Here is a 24218-nt window from a genome sequence, read left to right on the forward strand (position 1 = left end):
TGCATGTTGGTGGTTTGATTTTTTTCAACTTTATCATGAAATTCAGTAATGTTATGCTCTAGGATATAGTATATATCCTGAAATGAATGAAATAACAAGAGGTTAGGTTATAGTTGACCACTCCAGGACATATTCATATGAAGCTGTGTTATGTTGTATACAATATGCAAGAAAATTATCCTATTTACTTGGGATGGTAAAATTCTATTCATACAATATATACGATACTGAAGAGAAGATAAAGCCATGCCATATGCCAGCAGGGGCCTGGTGAGATGAAGCATCATCTGCTGCCAGAACGGAAGACTTCCAGTGTGTTGATGCATGTTCTCTGCTGTCCACTCATTCAGCATTTCATCACAGTCTTGTCTAAAAATACTTGACATTTTCAGGGAAGTAAAGCAAATTCACAAACAAAAACAGAGCCTGCATCTTTCCACTGGGATGGGGTAATCCCTGGACATCTGTTTGTGAGGCGTCCTGAGATACGAGCCTGTGGAGAAGAAAGTGTGGCCATTTATTTTGGTCAGTGCCTTGCTTGAGATAATGATGAGCAATGTGCAGGACGGTAAGAGCTGGTTGTGCCAATGGCATTGAAAGCAATTACATGGAACAAAGAAACCCTGTAGGCAACTCCCATGTTACTGTCTCATAAAGTTTAAGTTGTAGATATATGAATGCAGGAATGTTTCGAATACATATGAGGGTGACTAAGTCTCTGGTCTTTATCGTGCACGCCTACAAGCATGCAAAGAAAAATACAGACACAGAGGAAGAGGCTGAGAAAAGACAGAGAAGTGAAAGTCCCGTGCTTGTATATGCCACAGTGTTCTTTTTACAGACCGGAGGGCAGGAAATCTCACGTTTACACTTCATTCATGGTTCTGCTTAGTGTACACTCTCATGTTTAGTCTTGATTATACGTTACATTGCATGACAAGAACAATTCAGTCGGCGTGAGCCTGCTAAGTTTCAATACTTCAATTGCTGGAAAGAGATAAACAAGACAAAGCATTGCTTGATGAGGTTTGAAGGTAATGGGATGAAATGAAATTAGAAGACATGGTAATAGTGATATACTGCAGTTATTATAATAATGAGGTGACAGATGCTTTTAAATCGGTGATTACTTGGTGGAATATGTTTGTAGGGAAAACTCATTTGGAGTATGAGACTGTATGAATTAATATTTTTACATTTTAGATGAGAAATAATAACATTCTGTCAGCTGAAGATTGCAAGTAACAAAAGAGTTAACACCATTATCGAGTCAATTTGACCTTTGCAGTGGATGACATTAGCAATTACGTGTCTCATCAGATAATCAGTAAACTGTAGGAAATCACATTTTTTTTTATTAATCTTTGCAACCTCAACATTAACCCTGACATCCCCCAACAGTCTATTAATAGGGATTTACCATTCTCTGTTACCTCCAGTCATTTTGTTGTTTACTTGATGTCGGCAGCCAAGTTACACATTTACCATGGAGCCTTGCCAACTGTTTGAGGCAATGTTGTTGTATACACAACACTCATCTCACGTTAATGAAGGAGATGTAAGAAAAACTTGAATAAATTAAGATGAAAGGTAAGATGTTATTTATTTGCCATCTTGTTTTTTTTAATATTAAAAAAAAACTTATTTTTTTCAATCTCAATGAAGACCAACTTGTGTTCTGTCACTGATGTATTGTGAAATTATTACTGACAATCTGAGCAGCATGACATACCACAAGTAGTGGTCGAAAGATTGCAAAAATATCCAAATAAACACACATGAACATGTATATGTTACACCTTCTGACATAAATGTGTAGTACTACTATGAATATTCAGTCTCATGTCTCTGTTTTTGTACTAGACAGTATTGTGTTGGCTACTTTTCTTGCTCTGATTGTTTGTGAAACGTTGCCTGGAGCAGAATGAAAATGAAAAAAATGCATCATCTGTCAAACCACTCCAGGTATAATCTCACCTCTACATATTATTTGAAAATGCTTTTTGTTGTTGCATGTTGTATTTCATTGAAGATCCTATAGTTGGTACAAAAGTTAAATGGACAAAAAATATATGTATAAGTTTAGGTAACCTGTCACCCCTGGAACCATAGGGTGAGTTGGGATGTACATGTATTATGCCATTCCCATTATATTCAGTTACACTGCATGGGAATAACATCTACAAGTACTGTAGTGTAGAAGATGACGACATATAAAATGTCCCTTACTATGTATTCCCAGTCATCTCAGTTCAAAGCAGGTGTGACTGCTGCATTGATTCTATTGGGAAATTTCAGCCAAATTCTTCAACAGATGTGTTGTTCAGTCACTGTTGGTGTTGGATCAGTAAAACTTTGAGTCACAACATACATGCGCACACACTTTATACTATCCTGTTAGAACATAATCGTTTAAATCTACCTTTTATGTGTGTGTGTGTGTGGTGGGGTGATCATGCATAATTCAACTCATGTCTAAGAAAGGGGGTGTAAGGTGAAAATGGAAGTCTGCACCAAGTCGTGAGGCAGCAGATGAGATTGCTGATGCTGGCAAGATATCACGGGGCCTGTTGGGTGAGCGAGCTCCAGCATAAATAAATGCAAATCTTGGCTAAGTGCCCACAGAAGGAGCTAGGATCACACAGCTGGGCCAGCTTTGACAACCTGCCCAGGTACAGAGTATTCTTTCCTTTTCTAAAACATACGCCAGGAAACCATCAATGTGAGTCATGCTGACTCATGAATGTGGAAAGGGTACATTTGCTTCGTACTGACACAAAAACCACCACAGTATTTTTTTGCCTTTCAACGCATCTTTGTACTTTTCCATCTTTGGGGCAAGTGTGTTTTACATCCAGACATTTCTTTTTCAAAGATGGGCTGTAATTGAGTGTGTCAACTTATGGTGTCGAACACGCAAAACCCCAAGTAGGGCAGGACACTCAAGATTAAAGCGATGAAATCATTATTCGAGTCGAAACTCACATTGGGCTGGTGGCCACATAGATCGCACAGTGTTATGCTACATGACTCTCTCTGATAGGATTCCTGTCCCTTTGGATTTAGTGAGAGGCATCAGCGGGAATAAATTGAAGATCAGTGGTTTTCCCTACAGATGTTGTCTCCATTTAGCTCAGCCAAAAGCAAATCACAGTCCCACTACTGTGCTACCCATTTGCACTCTCATTTAGAGCAAATGGGGACTCCCACCTTTTAGCACCCATACAAGTGAGAAAATGACAGCATTACTCACAGGTTAAATGTACTTGTGAACTACCACCATTATAGATCATCATTTATTAAATGGCACTTTATAGGCCTTGTCACCTGGTATCAAATGGTAAGGGTAATCAACAAGAGCTGTTTTGGTGTTCAAGAGAACAGAGCAGAAAAGCAGTTTTCACATGACTGGCCCTCTGCTTAATACCTGACAGAGGCCAAATATAACTACCTAAATTCCAAAAAGACAATCTGATGTGCCCCAATAAAAAGTGACAGCGGAGGAGGGGACTTTCCTTATCTCGGTATTGTGACCTTCCAGATATTTTCCAACTGATTACTTCTCACAAAGCTCCCTGTTATTCACTTTCTGACAGTCTCATGTGCATCAAAGTGCAAGGACAAGGAGCTGCTAAGAGCCTTTTGCAGGCACAGTCTTTCCTTCATTGGATCCCTGCCTCTCTTCATCCATCCTACAGCCAGCCTCTGAGGGATGACTGAAGGGGTGTTGGAGACAACGTGTCCAGGATTTTCAGAATCTTGGGGGATTGGGGCAAGTAGAGTCTACACTTGTCAACAGCGGTGCAAGCCATCATCAGCTTTCAGGAAATACAATATGATAGGCGCATGGCCTAATATTGTGTGGTTTTCCCATAGTGGGTGCTGTTTGGGGAAAATGTCCAGACGGTTACTAATGACCCTTGTCTGCCACCAGCCCTACCTAAGGGAACTGAAGAATTGTTTGGTCATATGGTCCATCAGAAAAAAAAAAAACAGAGGAAGTTGTGGAAAGAATAGAAGTGAAAAGAAGTTGCCCTCCCCTGCAGCAATGAGTATCCTGCATTTTCACACTATGAAGAAAAAAAAAATCTGGTAACTGACAACGTGTCTTTCTCTGATTGTCTGACCATGAATTATTAATGGGCACACTTGTTCCCTTGAGCCTTGGCACAGGCATATTCTGCTATTTTGAAGGTCCATCTTTTTCTTCTTACCTAGTCAAGCTGTGGTGGTGACAGAAATCTGTAGAATTTCACAACATGAGAGCTATTTTTAGCAAGAATGGACAATATCCTTGGACTTGATCCCCTCTGACTTACTGTGTGATGTGGATGTGTGTGTTTGTGTGTATTTGTGTGTCCGGCCCATTAGATGGGCACTTACAGGACCAGTGGTTTCCATTAGGCCCGCGGATCAGCTCTCTGTTTTCACTGTTGATTTGGTGAGACTGACTAGCATGCAGTTGTCACTCATTACACCGAAGTCCATCCACTAGAGCGTGTCGGGCTGGCTCCAGAACATCGGCTTGTCATTTCTCTCCAACTAGAGAATGAGAATGAAAAGACATGGAAAGAAGAGCGGGGTTGAGCGGCAGAGAAGCAGAATGCATGGCATTGTGAAGTCAACTGTAGATGTGACCAAATCCCAACAAACACAATGACAATGTGCCTAATGTTTAGCTGAAGTGGTAAAGACAAAACCAGGATCTACATGAGAGAGCCGGGGCTCTGGAGTGAATTAAATGGCAACGATGAGCGGATGTGACAGAGCTATCTTGAGAAAGAAAGAACAACGGAGCATCAGGCATATATCTGATTTAATCAGAAGTGATATGGGAGTAATCCCTACGTTAGGTCTAAGAAAAAGAAACACAGATGGCAAGAGCAGCACAATCAAGTCATCAGTCATGGTCATCATTCATAGACCCTGCCCTGAGGAGTAGGCTTAGGCAGTAACAGTGTAGAGTAATGCTCTGACTCAGCATCCTGGACTAATGCAAAGGGCAAATGCCATATTATAAAATTAAATTACCCCTTACTCAGTTGATCGGGCTACGAATTAATGATTTTACAAGGGGATTATTGAGAGGCATTTTTATGGCGGATTATTTCTTATAGTGCAGTGCTATCCTGAGGCATTATTGCATCATAGTGAAGGCTGAAGGGGTGAAGCCTGTCTTGAAATAACCCTGTATAACAGCTTTTATTATTATCTGGAAAATAATGATAATAATATAAAGGCTGTCTGCATGATTTGTAAGTATGTACACCTGTGTAGATAAAGTAGGTCACTCTGTCAGACCAGCAAGCATATTTGGCATTCTCTCAAACCTCTTCTTGAACTACACACAACTGCCTAACCTGCAGCACCTATTTTCTTCTATAATAGTTAATGTTATAAGGAAAAAACAGTTTATGAACATAATTCAGTCTTAAATCCCACTGAAAATTAAACAACTGGTAAGCTAACTACACAAATTTTAACCACCTGCCCAGGGACTACAAATTAGCTAGTTGCTGAATCTGTTGTAAAGTGTGTTTTCTCTTTTTTGAGATTAATGTATGGTGTACATGTTCCCTAATATAAATAAATGTAATAAACTAAACTAAGTTAATCTTACAGGTGGTGTGGCTGTAGCTAATGGGAACACTACTTTCAGTTACTTAGCTCATGTTTCTAAGCTAAAAGTAGGAATGAGTGCACAGTTATTTAGGTTGTAAATCATCTGTATCTTTCTTTATAAAAGGAAGTATGTTTTTTAAAGCTAAACTAAAAGTAACCTTAATTGTATGACATTTTCATTTAAAAAAAAAAGAGACTAAAACTAAATAAACTGGAACTAGCACTGCTCCCAGTCAAAGGTAATTTATAGCATCTATGGCTTCTTCAAATCACAGACTCCCATAAGTGAGTACAATATCTAACATCCAACACATTATTATAAAATAACTAAATAAATTTGTGTTTTTGTAGTTATATATTCCCATTGTAGATTTTGATCTACAGTTAGCTGCTGTGTTTTCTTGATAAAGTCTTATGTAATGATCAAAGTGATCAACATGCAAATGGATTGATTTATCTGTGTAGCTGCACTGTCTTCTCTCTGCAGCATCACCATTTTCCCCACTTGCATCAATCATGCTTATGTCCCATAATGTAATCAAAAGCTTAATGGCAAACACGGCCCAGCGGCACAATGCTGATGCAGGACATTTTTCTTGCTGGCATAAGTGGACACGTAAATAAGTGAGTTATGGTAATCAGGGAGTAGAGATAGTTGTGGCTTAGGGAATGTGTGTGTTCGTGCTTGTGTATGTATCTGTCTTCAACGTCAGCCTGATATCGATCACATTCACAGTAGAGACCATGTTGGGCAACCTGCCTGCTAGTTTGACAGGTGTCCTTGTCGGCCTAATTCTTCTTGCACCACTTTGTTTCTCCTTCTTCTCTTTTCCTCACCAGGGCGCAGTACCCTAGAGGCCTGTCCATGTGACAGGTGTCCCAGTCGGTGCGAAGAGCAGAGACAAAGGTGAAATAGAAAGACACCTGCTTCTGTGGCTCCCTCTTTAATATGTCGCCAGTGACCTGTTCATAAAGTCACGTCTATGCTTAACAAATGCTTTAGCACATAAACAAACATAGGCAAAGGCAAGCAAACACCACACTGTCCTCATATGACTGGATTGAGGTCAGGTGTGAGGCGCCACTGTGTGTGAAGAATCCTTGAAGTAACTAGATGAGCAGCTGTGTGGCACACTGAAGAGGGAGGTAATCACTATTCAGAACGCAAAGGCTCTTTATTATAGGGATACACTGCAATGATGCAAGGCAGTCTTGCGTGAAATTGAAGAACTGACATACTGTGTTTTCATCTCCTTTTTTATTTGTCAGCTTTGCACAGTTCAATAATAAGCTCAGTTAGTCACTCACTCAAGTCGAGTGATGCTGTGTTATTGTTTTCCTTTTGCTCCCATGCTTAACTTTTTTCTTATCATCACACTGAATGGAGCAGCTGATTAAAGCAACATACTTTCGTGACACCTGAAAACTTGTGTGTCTGCATCTGGAAGGTTGAATCCCCGTGATTGAGCGAGAGAGACCTGCCTTTGACATGCTCCAAAAATATGTCCAGGAGAATGGGTGATAAAGGGGCTTTGGGAAGGGGCTGTCAGCAAAAATGAATATCAGCAAGAGAGGACACAACACATGCAATGCTTCAGTGGTTCACCACGTCCTGGCAGTTATTCACAACGACAACTTTTCAAACACTGCTTTGCGTGACTTTATCTCTGAAATAATGTGTTTGCACGAATGAACAGGATCTACCTGAGTTATGAAAAGTGTCTTCCTGGCTTGTGTCAAAAATGTTATCCTGCTGTCATGCCATTCTTCATGTTACGTGTGTCAGTTCCTACAATTTGAATTAGTGGCAACACAGATAAAGAATATTTTGTGCCTTGCCTCTAATCTTTGAAAAAGACAGTGTCTTAAATACCCCTCTTTCCCCATATTCTCTCCAAATGTAAAACAAGACAGTCACAGTATGTAGCAACTATTAACATATTGATTTCCACCCTGAACCATTTAAAGACCTGGCTGCAACAATGCAGGGCTCTAAAGACTTCAGTTTTAGTCAGTGGTCAGCTGCTTTTACAGTCTAACGGTCTCTTGCATTTCCAGTTCATTCTGCCTGTTACAGCAAAATGTTTTTTCCATTAAATATTACAGAGTACATGTTTTGTCTTACTAATAAAATAGTCTTTCAAGTTCAGAAACTTGATGCTTCAGGTTCAAATGTTTTTTTTTCACATAACTTGTTGAAAAGTTGTCTGTAACTGGCCTTTCAAGCAGTAGTTTCGGCAGAGATGCACATGGAGATGTTATCGATTTGACTCCAGCCTAAAGCATGTGTTTGAAGTCTCGCCATCCTACTGAGCTGCAGTGTTCTCACTGGTACTATAATGCAGGATTCACTGACAAAATAAAATCTTAATTTAGGAGTAAAGGACCACCTCTGTTTTCAGTAATAACTTTCAGTACATAATTGGCTTAAATCGGACACCTGGTGATGTAGACTGTCTTTACAATTGAGCTAGAGAGTTAAATAGTCTGATTAAATGTATTGCCAAAACCCTTAGGTAAGACCGAAGTTGCCTTTTGTCCTGGTCAGCAGTACACGAAACAGACATTTTCTTATTTTGTTTCACCTTCCTTTCTTTGTTTTCTGTCAAACTCTCACTATCTCGCTGCCTCCACTTTGGCATATCCCACTAGGCCTCCTGTCTCTACACTGCACTGTCTACAATGCATTTGTCCAGCTCTCACAGAACATTTTCTTCCCTTCAGCTAAGCCCATTCTTCTGTATCCTGCCCTAAATTCTACCTTCCATTAGAGCACAGATCCCTGAGGTTTATGATTAGATGTTTTTGATGTTTTGTCACAATGTGTATATATATATATATATATATATATCCCATTTTTTAACTAACTAGTACAAAATGGGACATTGATGACACAGGGTACAAGGCAGTATTGGCAGTTTGCAGATAAAAATAGAAGTTGGATGAGAATTTTAGTAACATTTTCTATGAAGACCAAATCGATGCGTGTGTTATGGAGGCATTCACACTGAATTGTAATGGGTTCATAATGCTTCATGACTGCAGTCATATAAACACATCATGTTTTCTGACTTTTCAACTTTATGTGTCTTATGGATGCTTTCGACAAGTTATAAGCTAGAGGTTGACTGATACATACATTATAACTACCTATACACACCTTCAGTGATAAAACAATGTGAATGCATTATTGCCCATATCGATGTTGTCTTCATAAAAACTATTTCCAGATTTTCTAATCAGGCATCAACACGATATAATTTGGTCACCAGTGTTAGTAAATTAAAAATAGCATTGGATAAAATTCACATACCAGCTAGTCATGTAGCAGGTATTGCTTAGAATTCACATACTAGTGGACAGACACTACAAGTCGATATCAAATATAAACCATGTGTTATAATGATGAGGACAGTGTGGGGCCCAACATTTGTCAGCAGGGTGGTGATGAGACCCTGTCTGTGTTCTGACAATCTACTGGAACTAATTTAGCGACAATTCATCACATATGTAAGTAGGCCCTTGTTTTAAGCTGTCTTTATTCCATGATGGCAGCCGGGTGGCAGCTATTATTTTTGGCTACCATGTTTTGTTTTGGTCCAAGGAAGTAGGTGCGGTATGTGGGTTAAATCTAAATGCTGTTGTCTGTGGTTAACAATTTCTTTGTTTGTTTGTCTGTGAACAGGATACATTTAAGAACTCGCCTTGTATCTGAGAATAAATTTATTTCTGTTATCTGAATATAATCGTCAGTGCAAAATCTCTATAAATAATGAATTCACAAGAAGCACAAACTGGGTTAAGAATTACACTGTACTGTGTCAAACAGCTTAGTGCACAGAAGCATTGTAGCAATGGTGAGCATTGTACCTTTCTACTTATCAGTACTCGCACCACTAAATTAATTAAATGTGATTAATTTGTTTCTTTAATCCATTTAAAGGGAGGAAGTATGCACTTATAACACTTTCTACTTAGAACACATAATGATAGCACTTTCACTTTCACTATGTGAAACTGAAACTGTTTCATTACAACTTGTGTGTCTGTGTGTGTTACTATATTAAGCATGCAAGATCTCTCTCTGGTTTCATTTCTTGTAAATATTATTAGGAAGCAACACTGAAAGCATTAAACCAGCTTATAAAAGCAGCTTTTCGTATTCTAAAGTACAGTTTCCTTCTTAAGATCCCTCTGAAAAAAACCCCAACAACATCCAAACAGTCTAGATAAGAGAGAAATAGAGGAACCAAAACAGAAAGCAACAGTAAGAGTTAAGAGTTTAAGTCTTGCCACCAAAGACCTGGGTGGCGGAATAGGCAGAGATTGGGGTAATAGTAGAGAGTGACTGTGGGTAACACTGCATGTCAGTATAGTTGGAGGTGGAAACTGGGTGTATGGAATATGAAAAGCCCTAACACTGTTATCGTTGACTGTCTGTGTGTGCAAGATGCGATGTGACAGCTGAGCAGGGCTGTGAGGGCAGAGATGAATTCACAAATGGTAGCCCCGGGGACCAGTGGGTTGGGAGGGAAGGAGGTGGGAAGGGGTGGGTGGGTGACGGTGCATGCTGTAGAGGGGGGGCGGGCGGGAGAGAGGGTCTGGGGGTTGGGGGTGTAGTGGGGTTATCAAGGGCTGGCGAGGTTAAACTATCTGCAGTGCAGCCAGCATTATCTCTCAACCTCTCTGCCCTTCGTTTTGATGTCCAAATAAAATAAAAAACTGTCTGATGGAACATTCGCCATACATAAGTAAATTTTATATGATGAGACACAGGAAAACACTCTGTAGATATGTTGATAGTTGTGTGGAGTTTTGGCAGCAGAAGGTAACAGGTCAACAATAAAGTCAATATCTGTGGTTCTCTTCAGGCTATTCAAGCTTAAAGCAGTAGTGCTATATTTTGGGAAATATGCTCATTCAGCATGACATTACAAGATTTATACCACTGTTATGTCTGTATGGTAAATATGAAGCTACAGCCAGCAGCTGTTTACTTGAGCTTAACATTAAGACTATAAACAGGATGAAACAGCTAGCCTGTCTATGTACAAAGGTAACAAAATCCACCTACCAGCACCTCTAAAGCTCTCTAATTAACATGTTAACATGTATTATTAAAATCTGCAGTGATTTCCTGGAGTCTCAGCTGATTGCCTGGCAACCCCGCTGTGACAACAACATTCCAGGAAGTCACTACTCCTAGCCAAGAGACAAACCTGCACATGTGCCTACAGTCTGTCTAAAAACAGCACCACATACTGATTCCAACTGTACTTTACTGCAACATAACCAAAATTAATTTGCGACCCTGTAAAACAGACATTTAGAAATGTGTGACGTCCTGATGCATTAACGGAGAATCATTATGTCTCAAGACCTGATGTGTCATTTTGATGATTCAGACATGCTGCAGTTTCTCCAGAGGGATCCCTCCAAACACGTGTGTCAAATAGCTCTGTCCATGTGATAGGACATTGTGCATTATACTGATTCAGACCTTTCAATATTTCAGAATTCCTAGACTTTCATAGCTGTGAACCGAAAATGTTTCTCATTTGTCACATTCAACCTTTTTGTCACCTATCCATCTACCCCATCTACCACTGGCCTACTTAAGGGTATGTCCTTTCCTTCTTGCAGGACAAATTCACCAGATCCCAGGTGAGTGCAGATAATACCTGTTGTACTTTGGCTCCCAATCCATCCCTGAATGATGCAACTCTGTCTCCAGACCTGTTAAAACCACTGGGCTGATACTAGATTGCAGATGACATTAACCATCAGTCTATCAACCCGTCAGTGCTTCCATACACACTTGCACACATGCTTCATAACCTACCAGAACAACTAAGCCCTCTTCTCAGCACAGGCAAAATTAATCACAGATGCCACCAAGAGTGAGTCTGACAGGACTGAGAGTGAGGTACTGTGTGTCGCTGCAGTGCTGGTGAGAGGGTAGGTCTGTTGAGTGAGAAAGAGAAAATCCAAAAAACCATTTAGCATTTTAAATAGCTGCACCATCTCCAGCTCAGCCGAGCCCCATTAATTAAAAGGACATGCGCCGTTGAAGCCAAAATGAAATCTCACTCTTATTCACTGTAGAAGACGTCTGTAAGAGTGATCTTCTTCCTGCCCCACGGTAAAACCACGTAATCTAGGCTACAGACTTTATCATAATTGGATGAGGATGATTTATGCCAGGTAGAGAGAAATGATGAGGAGGAAACCGACTCCACTCCTTCACCCCAGCCCTCCTCCTCCTCTTCCTAACTGCTTTCCCCCACAGCTTAAGAGGATGTCATACACTACTGTACACACTTACAGCTGCCAACATACTCAAGGAGTTCTCAATTTTTTTGATTGACATATTCATCTCACTGGGGGATTTGTCGTCACTGTTTTGGCATGTTTGTGGAATTTCAGAGGGTTTCATTTACACTTGATTTGTCGAGTTTGCACTGAACTTGGAAGCCAGTTTTGAAGTGTAAATGTGACGACGGCACATCCAAAGAACAGTTGCTATACTTTGTGGTAGAAAACATTTTTTTTTCTTAATTACTTATGCACTGTATGTCTACTCTCCACATGGTGTGAGGGAATTTTCTGTTCTAGCATGCCACATTTGGGTTTACACAGGGTCAAGCATATGTCTTGAGGTCACTGTAGATAGTGTTAATTTCTAGATTGTTATGAGGACACTGACTCTGTCTCCTTGAGACATAGAGCAGTGGTATGCTTGTGTTTAGGAAAACAGGCACCATTCTGAACATTACTATGGTAACTAAGGTCAGACGATGGGGCTGTTTCACTCTCAGATAGTTACTTAACATAGAAGACTACAGAGTCAGATAACAACCTTGGACCACGGGTAAACATATTTCCTTGTTTGTAGACTAATGACCATTTAGTAGCAGTATTCTGAGGACATATAGATGAGCCAGAGAGGACAGCTTCTTCAGAATTGAGGCGACATCAGGTCATGACAAGTCTATTGATAAATCCTTCTTGGCTAATCGTCAGTAAACCTTACAGCATAAGGCACTGTGCACTTTCTTTCCATTGACTGAACTGACAACTGGTTAAAAAACATTTCTCCACAGCTCATGGGTATTCTTTATTATTATCATTACATCCACTCAGGAAAAAAACAACAACAACATTTAATATTATTTCAGAATTAATGTATTTTGACCTTTTGGGCCCTAGTAATCTATGGCTGAATCTTATGTCTTATCAGAAATCGTCACTGAATATGGATCAAGTCTGACATCACTGAAACATACATTTCAAGAAAAGTATGAAGTCTCTTTCTATTCAAATTGATTACAAGTTTGAAAATACCTATACCAGTGCAGAGGAACCTCTGAATTTGGGCAGAACCTGAAAATGTGTGTGTGTCAGTGGTTGTGTTTGTGTGTGGGTAAGCATGTGCGTATGCATGCGTATTTGCATTTGTGTTTTTATTCATGCATTTGCGATATTTTCCTCTCCTGTTGCTTGCTGTGGGATTTTGCTTGTGGCTATCCAACCTACTCAGATTTTTAGGTAGCTACACTCCTTACCCCAGAGGAAGGTTCTTGGGGAGGTTGTGTTGCTTAAACAAAACTTTCCACCATGTCTTACTGTAAAAAGTAAAGCATGCTGTTTTCACACATTGGTGTAAACCACACATAAGGGGGAGAGAGAGACACACACACACACACACACAGAGAGAGAGAGAGAGAGAGAGGGAGAGAGAGAGAGAGAGTTTTAATATAATATATCTGAAAAGTCTTTTAACCTATCCACTGCTGGAGGAATACAACCGGGAGGCTTTTTCTTACAAACATTAATGGGCATGAGTGATGTTGCTTTCTAGAAAGCATCACTAATTTATGCCATTTTATGAGGTACATTGTAACCACACATACTGTACAACTTACAGGATGTGGGGCACAGATACATACTGTATGATTTATAATCTCAGTTCAATGTACATGAGACTTGCGCATATTTAAACACAAGAAGTTCTTTCTTAAACCTCTGATAATTAGACCATATCCTTGATCCACGGCTTGTTACGTCTTATCAGAGTTGCTATAATAAAAGAATTGAAAGAAAAAACGGGGGGGGGGGGGGGGGGGGAGGGGGGTGGGGGGGTGGGGGGGGGGGGGGGGGGGGGGGGGGGGGTGGTGGATAGGAGAAGGCTTCCCCTCTCTATGTATCCAGAGCAGATGCGTATCTAATGAAACAGACGACACAGAGGACATGTTGCTGATACAGTGGTAATTACCAACTGCTGCTACTGCAGTACCTACACTGCCTGAGTCACATGCTCATAGTCCTGGGCATGACTTAAACAATGCTCAGAGCAACTCTTCTCTCACTACTCCTCTCTCTTCCTGTCACTGTTCCTGTTGATCTCTGCCTCTCTCTACCTTTACTTTAGTTCTCTGTTGTTTATCTTTCTTTGCACAGGCTTCCATTGTATGACCATTCACTGTGAAACTGTGCAAGGTAACAGGGCATTTTATAGCATATGATTACATGCTGTATAAAAGGTTATTTTATGGCCTATGGCTCATTATTTCCTCTATGACCTACTGTAAAAAATACTGTAAAAACTACTAAAAAGGGTAAGGTTGGTGTTATTTTATCTATATATTATTATAAAACTCATTAGATGACCCAAACTAGCAATAGAATTTTACCTACTAACACATTTTTTGTGTAGCCAAGGCCTGTGCCATTGTTTGAATATTACAAAAAATTAAAACCCAAAAATGGAAATACAGAAATCTCTAATATTAAAGTAATAAAAGATCAAACAGAAGACAGGAAGAGATTCAATTTAGTCATTGTTTTTTCACGCTATGGCACACTCTGAGTCTTTACTTTAAGTACACTAATTGTGACCCAAGTCAACAAAATTCATAAAGCATTCATAAATCCAATGATGCAATGCATGAATAAAAACTTGCTGAGGCACATGTTTACTTTAGTGCCAATGTTCATGAGTCTTTTGACTAATTTATTGCTGCCCCTAAAGCAAGAATTCTCATTACAATGAAACATGTAGTCCATTTGGAGCTCCTGTTATCATAAAACTGCCAAATCTTCCAACCCAAGACCCAGTAAATTTGTAATTCTAATACACAGTGACCAATCAATTTCAGAAATCAATATGTGTAGGTATAAAAATAGAAATGACAATCTTATATATATTTGCACGCTACAACAGGATCTTCAGTGGGAGTTTGAAATGAATAATTCTGTGTGGTGTTTTTTTTCTGCTTATGTATGTGGGCTTTAAGGCACAGTGCCATTATAACATGAACTGGATGTTCAACAACTGCAGACTCAACTGCTCTTACTATTCTAAACATGTCTATTTTATTAGATGTGTGACGCACACATCTCACTCGTCTTAGTACGGTTAGCATTTGCAAATACTTTGGAGTAATTACAGTGTGACGAGACAGAAGGGTTTTGAAATTGCAAACCATTGATTATGTTAAGCAGAAAAGATCTAATGGAGGGAAATGGATGCATGTAGGCAGCAGAGTGCAGTTGTAAAACCACAGATGCTTTAGAGATCCTGAACTGCAACGATTATATAGGCGAATGAAAATTATCATGTGCTTGGACAACATCAGTGATAGCATTTGTGTGATAGTCAGTAGGTCAATCACGCTTACTGTTCCAAACTCAACAGACGGCTCATTATGCAAAGAAACATGGTTTAACAACTAACAATTATGCACAGAACCTAGCACTGCGAGTGGAATTGCAACACCTGCAGAGACCCTTAAAGCTAATTTGGGAGAAATCCTTTGAGTGAGACATTAACTCAGCACAAATGATATGGAAAACTCAATTAACATTTAACCAAGTGATGAAATACAACAATACAAACAAGTGTGCCTCTGGGCACAGTGAAAATAAACCCTCATTAGCCAGATGGAAATTATTAAAATAAGATAATAAGAAGACCTCCCCCAGTGTAAGTCAGTGTGAGGTGCAAAAGTTAAAGATGTTGCCTTTATTTACCAAAGATAAATATTAAACAAAGAATATTCATGAGGACAAACATTTAAGAAGGTACATAGGGTTTCTCTATTTCAGTGCTGTTTTTGTTGGTCTTTTTAATTTGAAAACAAGACTTCTTCCACGCTGCCAAACAATGCTTATGTCCTCCTATTGTCAATTCAGTCACTGTGCTGCTGTGTAGTAGATAGCAATATTGATTTCAGTGTTGGTGGTCTTTGACCTACCGAACAGCTTATCTCGTTCCTGCATCATAATGTAATTAAAACATTGTGAGCAGAGGTTGTGATCACAGAGGGAAGTGTTGCTACCAGAGTGGTGATGGTTCCAACCTTTTCCCCCGTCACGTGTCACCCATTAATAAAGTCATATATCAATGTAAGGACTGCTTACTCTGCTGTTGTCATTCTTGAACTGTGCCTGACACTTTCCTGACCTCACTGATGAATAAAGAATTGGTTTGGGATTGGCCTTTTATCATTGGAATCTCTTCCTTCCACTCACTATATCTCTGAATCTGCTGAATTTGAATTTCAATCTGTTCCAGTCACTGATATTTTTCTTCTCCACAGTCTGACAGGCTGTTGATATACGTTTATGCTGCAGTTTATGACTTTGTCCGGACTCTTTGTAAAACACGATAAAGAAAACAATAAATCTACTGTTTACATATTCTCCTACACTGTGTGATGTGCTTGCAATATCCTGGTTGAAAAAACTGGAATGGCTGTCATAAAGTGAAGGCATGTGTTGCTATTAGAGCCACATGCAAGGCTGTTCAATACACAAATATGATTTATGGAACACTGCCATCACCCTTCCGATTCCCATCTATATCCGCTGCTATAATTACACTCAACAGCATTTTTCTTGTACTTGCTGCATGGATTGATGTGCATAATTTATTTACTTTTTGACAGATTTTAAATAAGAAGCATCAAACCACGGAGTAACCTTGGCGCCTCATCCAAGTGCAGTTGCATTGCTGTCACTTTGACGAAAACAAAGCGTGAAAATGCAAATTTATTTGCTTTTTACGCACCCTTACAAGGGCCATAGTTAGAAGACAATGACTCCCTCTATTGCCTTCATTAATACAAATATGAAATTGGAGCAAATGCCGATCGGATTTCTTGACACTACTCGGATTACAATGAAATAGGCGGCCTCAAAAGCACATTCATAGCATCACTTCCATGCAGAGAGAAGGATAGCCGAGAAGTTCAGGCTTTCTACAATTTAGTGGAAAAAACAGCATGAGTGATGTAGTAGGGTTTCAGTGTCTTACACAACAACCTTTCAACAGTATGAATGTTTTGTTAGGGGGACTGATTGCGTAATTTTATAATGCGGTCTCTCTAGTAATCAGGTCACCCTGTAGTTCCAATGTGACTTTCTTGCAATTGTCCTCACTCTGCATATATGGGCCATTGCCATCAATACATTTCCTACTGTTCAGTATTCCATCAACATGATCTTCTAGTTAATGTATGAACCTCTGCTTTTTGTTGCCAGAGGGACAGGACTTGCACCAGACCACCAGACAGAATATAAAATTAATATTTCATAGTGCCCCAACGCCTGTCAGACAAATTTATGTGGACATCCCGTCAATAAATGGTTGAAAGATTGATGGAATATGATGTCCCTGGGTGGAGCATGAAGCAGCTGGTGGGATTGTTGACACAAGTGCTATTTTTGGAAGATCCCCGGTTCTTTCCTATAATCTAGGGGGGCAGCCAACTGATGCATTGTTGTATGCATTAGTGTGGTCTGGGAAAATGGAAAGCAGGTGGACATGTCACAGGAATGTCCTGTCTCTTCTGTGTGTAGAAATCACTGTATCACAAAGAAACGTGTGACTGACCATGTAAACAATGTAGGTTCTGTAATATTTATGTCAATATATGATGCATAAATATATAATAATGACAATGTTACAATGAATATTGCACTAAAGTCAAATGTTACAATAAAGTTACAATATTATTATTTAATCTTATGTTACATTAAGTAACAATGTTAAAAATCACGTGGTCAAACGAGAATGTGATAAAATATTCTGTAGTGAGTGTAAGTGTAAAAGTGCAAGATTTAATTGTACTTTTAAATACATTAGGACAATAGTTCTAAATAACTGGGTTGAGATATATAAGAAAGATAAATATAAGTCAGTTTACAACAAATTATCCCACAACCTCTCTTGTGACTTACTTTTCAACTTTTCCAGGACTATTTCAAAGAATAATGATTGATTATTGCAAAAGATTTCTAATGACACATGACACATTTTCATGTCTCGGGCAACTTGCTCACATGATCTGTTTAGATTGAAATGTAATATGTCAACGACACTTGAACAGGTTGCTAATAATGATTTGGGAGATTTTCATTTCATAAAAATAACAAAATATACCTCATATTAGGAAATGTAACGCTATTACATCATACTATATGACTAAATCGCTTTGTTAAAGGAATTACAGAGTACTTTTTAACATCCAGACTTATGGACTGACGAATCTCTGATGCACCACAATGCTGGAATATAGAAATCTTAAGTTTATGTTTTAAAAGATTAATAGGCAGAAATGTTCATGTGCTCTGTCTGCATTGTGTGACATTTGTCTTCCACCTGCAAGTCTCAGGGCGTGTGCCCAGAGGGTTGCCTGGAGGGCCACAGTCATCAGTGAAATATGAATAGATACTTTAAATGGCCATTATAGAAAAAGAGAAAATCTAAAAGCCTTTTTGTCTATCATTGTTGGATCAACACAGTGACTCAAGGCATATTCTGTAATAAACTGCAATTTACATTAATGATGAATGAAGGAAATATCTTTGCCATAGAGAGTAATTGCCTCATTTGGTGTCAGAGAAACAAAGACAATCTGTGTTCAATTATAACTTCATACCATCTAAGGTATAAGTGCATCTGGTTTGGAATACATATGCATAATGTTCTTAGCACAGAGTTCTGGGTGGTACCAGTTTACCTTTGACAACAGAATAGTGATTCATATACACTCTACAAAACATCTGTCTCCGAACACGCTTTGTGGTTGTTTCAGAGTTCTTCTACAACTCTCTGACATCATAAATAAATTAGCTGAATGTTTGTCGAATGTTTGTACAGAGAAACCCACAAGCCAAGGATAGAGGGACCACACAATATTAGTTGTGACAATGACAGATCCAAACCCCTGGAAAAGCCTTCAATGGATTTGACATGGTCCCATCTTGCCGGATCTGTCAAACTCCTCTTGAACTTTTCTTTCTATTTTGCGGTAAGGAACACAGAACAGCCTAGAGCAGCTCCTGCATGGGTTTGAAGTAATGTGCTTTACCCTGACAGTGAAGATAAAGGGCCAGGGCTGGGGGTGAGGAGGGAAAAAAACAACAACTCTGAGGTCTCAAGAGAGCTTACTGTGAATTTGAAGGTTAGCTCTGCAGTTTTATGCCAATAAAAAAAGTGGTATTTGATTCAAGTACTAGAAGCTACTGCAAGCAATTAATTTACACCATGAGCATTGCACTGAAAAGATTTTGACCTTCTTGTGGTCGCCATAAACACCCGGGCAGCCTCCCCATGAAATGACAAGGCTAAATGCAATTTTATTTCATTTGCATCATTGACTTCTTGGAAGCTGGCAATTGTAGCCCAAGCCTCAGGTATTTTAACAACCTCTTAGCTGTGTGGCAGCCATGCATGGTCCAGTCTATTTTTTATTCTTCAAACCACAGCAAACATACAAGGATGACGGCATCACAACCCCAGTGGAATTATTGAATTTCAGCTTCTCTAGTAGCATTTGATCAAGAGGAATTCCTATTTGGGGACAGCTGTGCTATCTTGTCTAAATGGAGGAATTTTCTCATAAAACCCATTCCACATCCTCTGTAATTTCTTTAATATATTGACAGTACAGATGTTGCTCTGACTGACTGGGGGTTCTATATCCAATGGGTGCAATTTCCTCAGTACAATTACATCATTGGTGGCAGTCAGTCTGCTAGGCTGAACTCAAGTGCAAATTGGAGAAAGAGTTCTAATCTGGAGGTTTTGCATGTAAAGTAAATATTTGCATCACAAGGAGCTGGCATAACATCCTCTGATCAGCTGATTAACATAGTGATGAGAATCTTCAAAGGGAAAACTTTCTTCTTCTGGGGTTGAGCTCAGAGTTATAGGTTATAAGCGGCAATATTGACTGTCTCTGAGGGCATGTTTAGCTCAGAGGCAGGAATATAGGACACTCGACTGTTGATTATAATGAAGCGGGGGGAAAAAGGCAAAAGCTTACTTTTGGAAGACGAGGGGAAAAAAAGGAGAAGCAGTCTCTTTTTGACAGAGCTCATTATCTTGTCTGAAGGTGTTTAAGGCTTTAAAAAGCAGCAGCAGAAGAAGAAGCAGCAGCAAGAGAGCTACAGTAGAGAGGAGAGTTGGATATGGAATATCCAGAGATGCTGGAGATTGGTGGTGTGATGAGCTTTATACTGTGGGGATACATTTCTTAATTGTTCCTCTAGGACTGTCATTTTTCCTATATTTCCAGGCCATAAAACTATGTCCTCCATATGGCACCTTTGGCAAAGGTCACAATTCTGCTCCTCAACAGCCACCAGGGGTGAACATGGCCATCTGAAATGTGCTGATACCTCACTTTTTGGATTGGTAGTGGTAATGGGGGGAGTGGGGTTAAGGGATTAGTGTATGCAATAGAAATGTCCTGTATTCTTTTTTTATTGCAACAGATGCTCCTTCCCATGCTCTTAATCATATACTGTAAGTAAATATTAGTCATTGGACACCCACTCTAGTGGGAACTGGGGAATAAGAGGGGAGGGCTGTTTGAGTGAGGTGATGGAAAAGGAAAAAGGGTTTTGGATGCCCTGCCGCAGTCCGTTTTGTGGTGTGGGGCCGATGCCAGACATCCCTCTCCCTCTCTCCCCCTCTCTCTCTCTCTCTCTCTCTCTCTGATACTGCTACTCAGCACTGCAGCACTGTAGCAACGGGATGGATCTCTCCCTTAATGTGTGTGTGTTTGAGAGAGGGAGACAAAACCCGAGAAAATGAAAATGAAGTCACAACATGTCAGGGCAGCAGCAACATGCAGCCCCGATATTGAGATAACAAGCATGCTGCAATGGGAGAGAAAACGGCAAACAAAGCGGCTCAGACACCCCTCAGAAGATTTTTGCATCCATTCGTTTTAAGAAGGTGCTGAAGTGGGGTGGCATGCTGCCAGTGATGAGCTCTTGTCTGCGTGTGTGTGTGTGTGTGAGAGAGAGAGAGAGTCACTTCATCAGGTTTGTCTTACAAAGTGAGGACAGAACATTTCCCTGAAGTCCTACACTTAATATTTGAAGCAAACCTGTAGAAATTGATTGATTGAAAATGATTATTATTCTGCTGGGGAAGGGATGATTAATGCTCTACTCTGATGTGTGGACTGTAGCTCCTGCTGCAATATACTCAGACCTTTGCTGTAATCTAAGAATCTTTCTTACTCAACTGGTTACAAACAGTATTATACTGACATAGTGTTGTGGAGAAATTGCTGAAGTCAAAGGTCAATGGTGAGGTCAGGAAGGAAGAAAGTGTTCAGGACCCTCTGATGTCTTATGCTGTAATGTTTATTGACGCTTAGCCAAGGAGAATTAGAGACACTCTCAAAGTTCACCAGAAGTGCCTGAGTCGGTCTTACATTCTGCCCAACTCATCCTGGTGGATAGACTTTAAACCACAAGATAACACAACAACAACTAATACTGCCGAGGACCTGAAGGCCCACACATGACCTTGTGTAACCTAAGGATAGAAAATTCCATAACACATACTGTAGTAGATCATGTGCATATTGCACATGCACTTGGCATACATTACTTACTGTATGTATATGCCACTTACTCAACAATTTTAAAGCCGGCCTATATGTATAGTCCAATGTCCTAAATGATAAATGAGATCTGCAACAAAAGTGGTTCTCCTGCTTTGTTGAATTAGATATGATTGATCCACATAGTACCACAGGAACTAGAGGAACCACTCAAACAACACCTCTATCAATTGAGTCTATCCAGTGTGACTGTGTATATGTGGGGGCTGTTGCTGGATAAGCACCGAGAAGCACTTATAAAAAAGTACAGGCCATTAAACCGTGCACTAGATGCATTGAATGCGAAGCCACTCTGTGACATCACACCACCAAAGAGCGATGGCTTAATTAAACTTTCATCCGACAAATATTCATGTGCATTTAATGATCCCGAATCACTTCATTTCACATGAATTATGAATATTAATGAACAGGAGGGAAGGGCAGTGGGAGGATGTGTTGTGTATAGGTTGCAGCCTAAAGCAAGGTTGGATGTTGGTGAAGGAGAAGGATGTGTCAAGCCACCAGTCAATCACTACACAGACCCACCAAACCCTGCGGGCCAGAGATCATTATTGGAAGTGAGTGTACAGTGTGTGTGTGTGTGTGTGTGTGTGTGTGTGTGTGTATATATAGCCTCATTACAGTAGCCTTGTGTGGAAGCACTAAACTGCCATAAGATTTCACCCAGGTCTGACCAGAGCATGGGTTGACTGGTGGTGGCCTATTTCTGGGGTCCTGCCCTGCCATTTCTTCTCTACTTGAACGTTCACTGGCTACCATCTTGCCCTTGAGCATTGCTCCCATTTTCTTTTTCCTCCTCTATTAATTAAAACAAAGCGGACAAGTCTCGAGTGCAGACATCCAAAAACGCACTCATAAAACTGAAACCATGTAAATGACAGCGAGGGCGGGATGTGATGTGTTTTTTCGAGCTAAAGTGCATACCGCTGTTTCATATTTAGCTACAAAATGGTTTCTGTAATTGCTATAAATTAGCACAATGGCTTTCTGCTTGAGCACTACTTGTTTCCAGACAGATTAAAAGGCATAACAGTGCTGCGCTTGTCAATGTCTTGGATCATAAAGTGAAAGTCAGGCAATTCTGTGAGATTCTACAGTACATTAAACTTGAACAGCTGAATGCACATGTGCTATATAAAATAATGAGTACTCAAAAATATATAGATATTTTAGTGACATATGATGCGAACCACAGATCAATTAGAATTTAACCTGGGATCTTTCAGTCAACCGTACAGTATGTCACGTGTACAAACTCATAAACATGATATTGAATGCTCTGATAACTGCATGAACAGCAAAGATCTTGAGGTAACCAAATCTTCCTGATGATTTCCTGTGAAAGTAAATGTACTGTTAATATAAGACGTAAGCTGATTCTGTGGACCACCCACTCAGAAACTCTATGCATGCATAAACTAAAAAATAAAAATACTCCCTAACAAGCCAGTTAGAACCCTTTAATGTTGTGAGAAACCTGAAAGTGGGCTACGGGCTAAAAGAAAAAAAAACATGAAAAGAGGATATTCCTATGACAATCGAATCCAATTCCCTTCTCTGCATTTAGAAATAAACTCTTTCAAATTCAATATTTTTTTCCTTCCACAGTGCATAGCAACCGTCTGACATCCCCACAGATATGAAGCCCCCACCAAAGCAACTATGCTATCACCATCGTTGGATCAATGCTGCCATCTACTGCTACTTTTCAGACTCTTCAGTATAGCATAGTACATTGCAGTATTTGTAGTAAGGAATGGAATTCCTATTGTTACTGGATTTACTTTTTTTGAATCAGATCTAAACTCAAATGAAGAATTATTGACAAAGCAAAAATAAATGGCATTGTATTCAATTTCTGTGAGTAGGGTTGAAGGTTTTACAGATTCAGCAGGTCTGCCTGTTTTGTCTTCCAATTCACTTACCCCCTTTCCCCATTCCCACACTGTATACTTTGTCCTGTGGAACAGCACTTTCATAGTGTTCTCCTGAATTCCTTCCAATGGTTATAAAAAGGGAGGAGGAAATACATCAGGGAGATGTATGGGGTAATGGCAATGTAGGGACCCAAAATAGATTCAAGGGCTTTAGTCATCAGATAGTATACTGCACAGGTGTGGTTTTATGGTTTTTTACTGCTTCCATTGCAACCTTGCACCATTTTAAATCATAAGCATTTTGTGGGAAAGCGCCAATACATCCAATACGTCAAGTGTTAACAACTATGCACAACAGCAAAGGTCCCACAAGACATGATGACAGCCAAGATTTTGGTGTTAAATTGCAGTGTTTATTGCCACGTGAGTAATATAAGTGATGGAAACAGCACCTAGCATGGAATAAATATGTCATAGAGATTGCAAGGTGTTGGATTCTTCCATAATGGATGTAGCATGCAGTCCACTTGGATCTTTCATAAATTAAACACAAAGAAAAGTAGAAGCATATTCTTTGAATTGTTGCCGATGTATTATCACCGTTTCTTTTAGTTGAGCTTCAATGGGCCTGAATCTTTGGGGATGTTTCCCAGGCATGAAGGAGAAAATCATTACAGTTTAAATTGATCTAATTAATATGGAGGACAGACACAGAAGCCCATCTGATTAGGGTGGAATTCAAGCCTCTCACGCCGCTCACTTTGACCTCCACACTCAATGATGTTGC

At 39.7% G+C, this 24218-nt stretch overlaps 1 long non-coding RNA gene across 1 annotated transcript in view; it reads right to left on the reverse strand.

Annotated features, from left to right (window-relative positions):
• Positions 1 to 24218, reverse strand: part of LOC113746148 (uncharacterized) — a 25602-nt gene continuing 1384 nt past the window's right edge. Inside the window, exons 2-3 of the long non-coding RNA XR_003462629.1 lie at positions 4384 to 4542; positions 1 to 493 (exon numbers count right to left, since the gene is read on the reverse strand). This is a non-coding gene — a long non-coding RNA (uncharacterized LOC113746148). The remainder of the gene's footprint in view (positions 494 to 4383; positions 4543 to 24218) is intronic.

Source organism: Larimichthys crocea, chromosome VII (genome assembly GCF_000972845.2).
Source record: "Larimichthys crocea isolate SSNF chromosome VII, L_crocea_2.0, whole genome shotgun sequence".
NCBI lineage: Eukaryota > Metazoa > Chordata > Actinopteri > Sciaenidae > Larimichthys > Larimichthys crocea.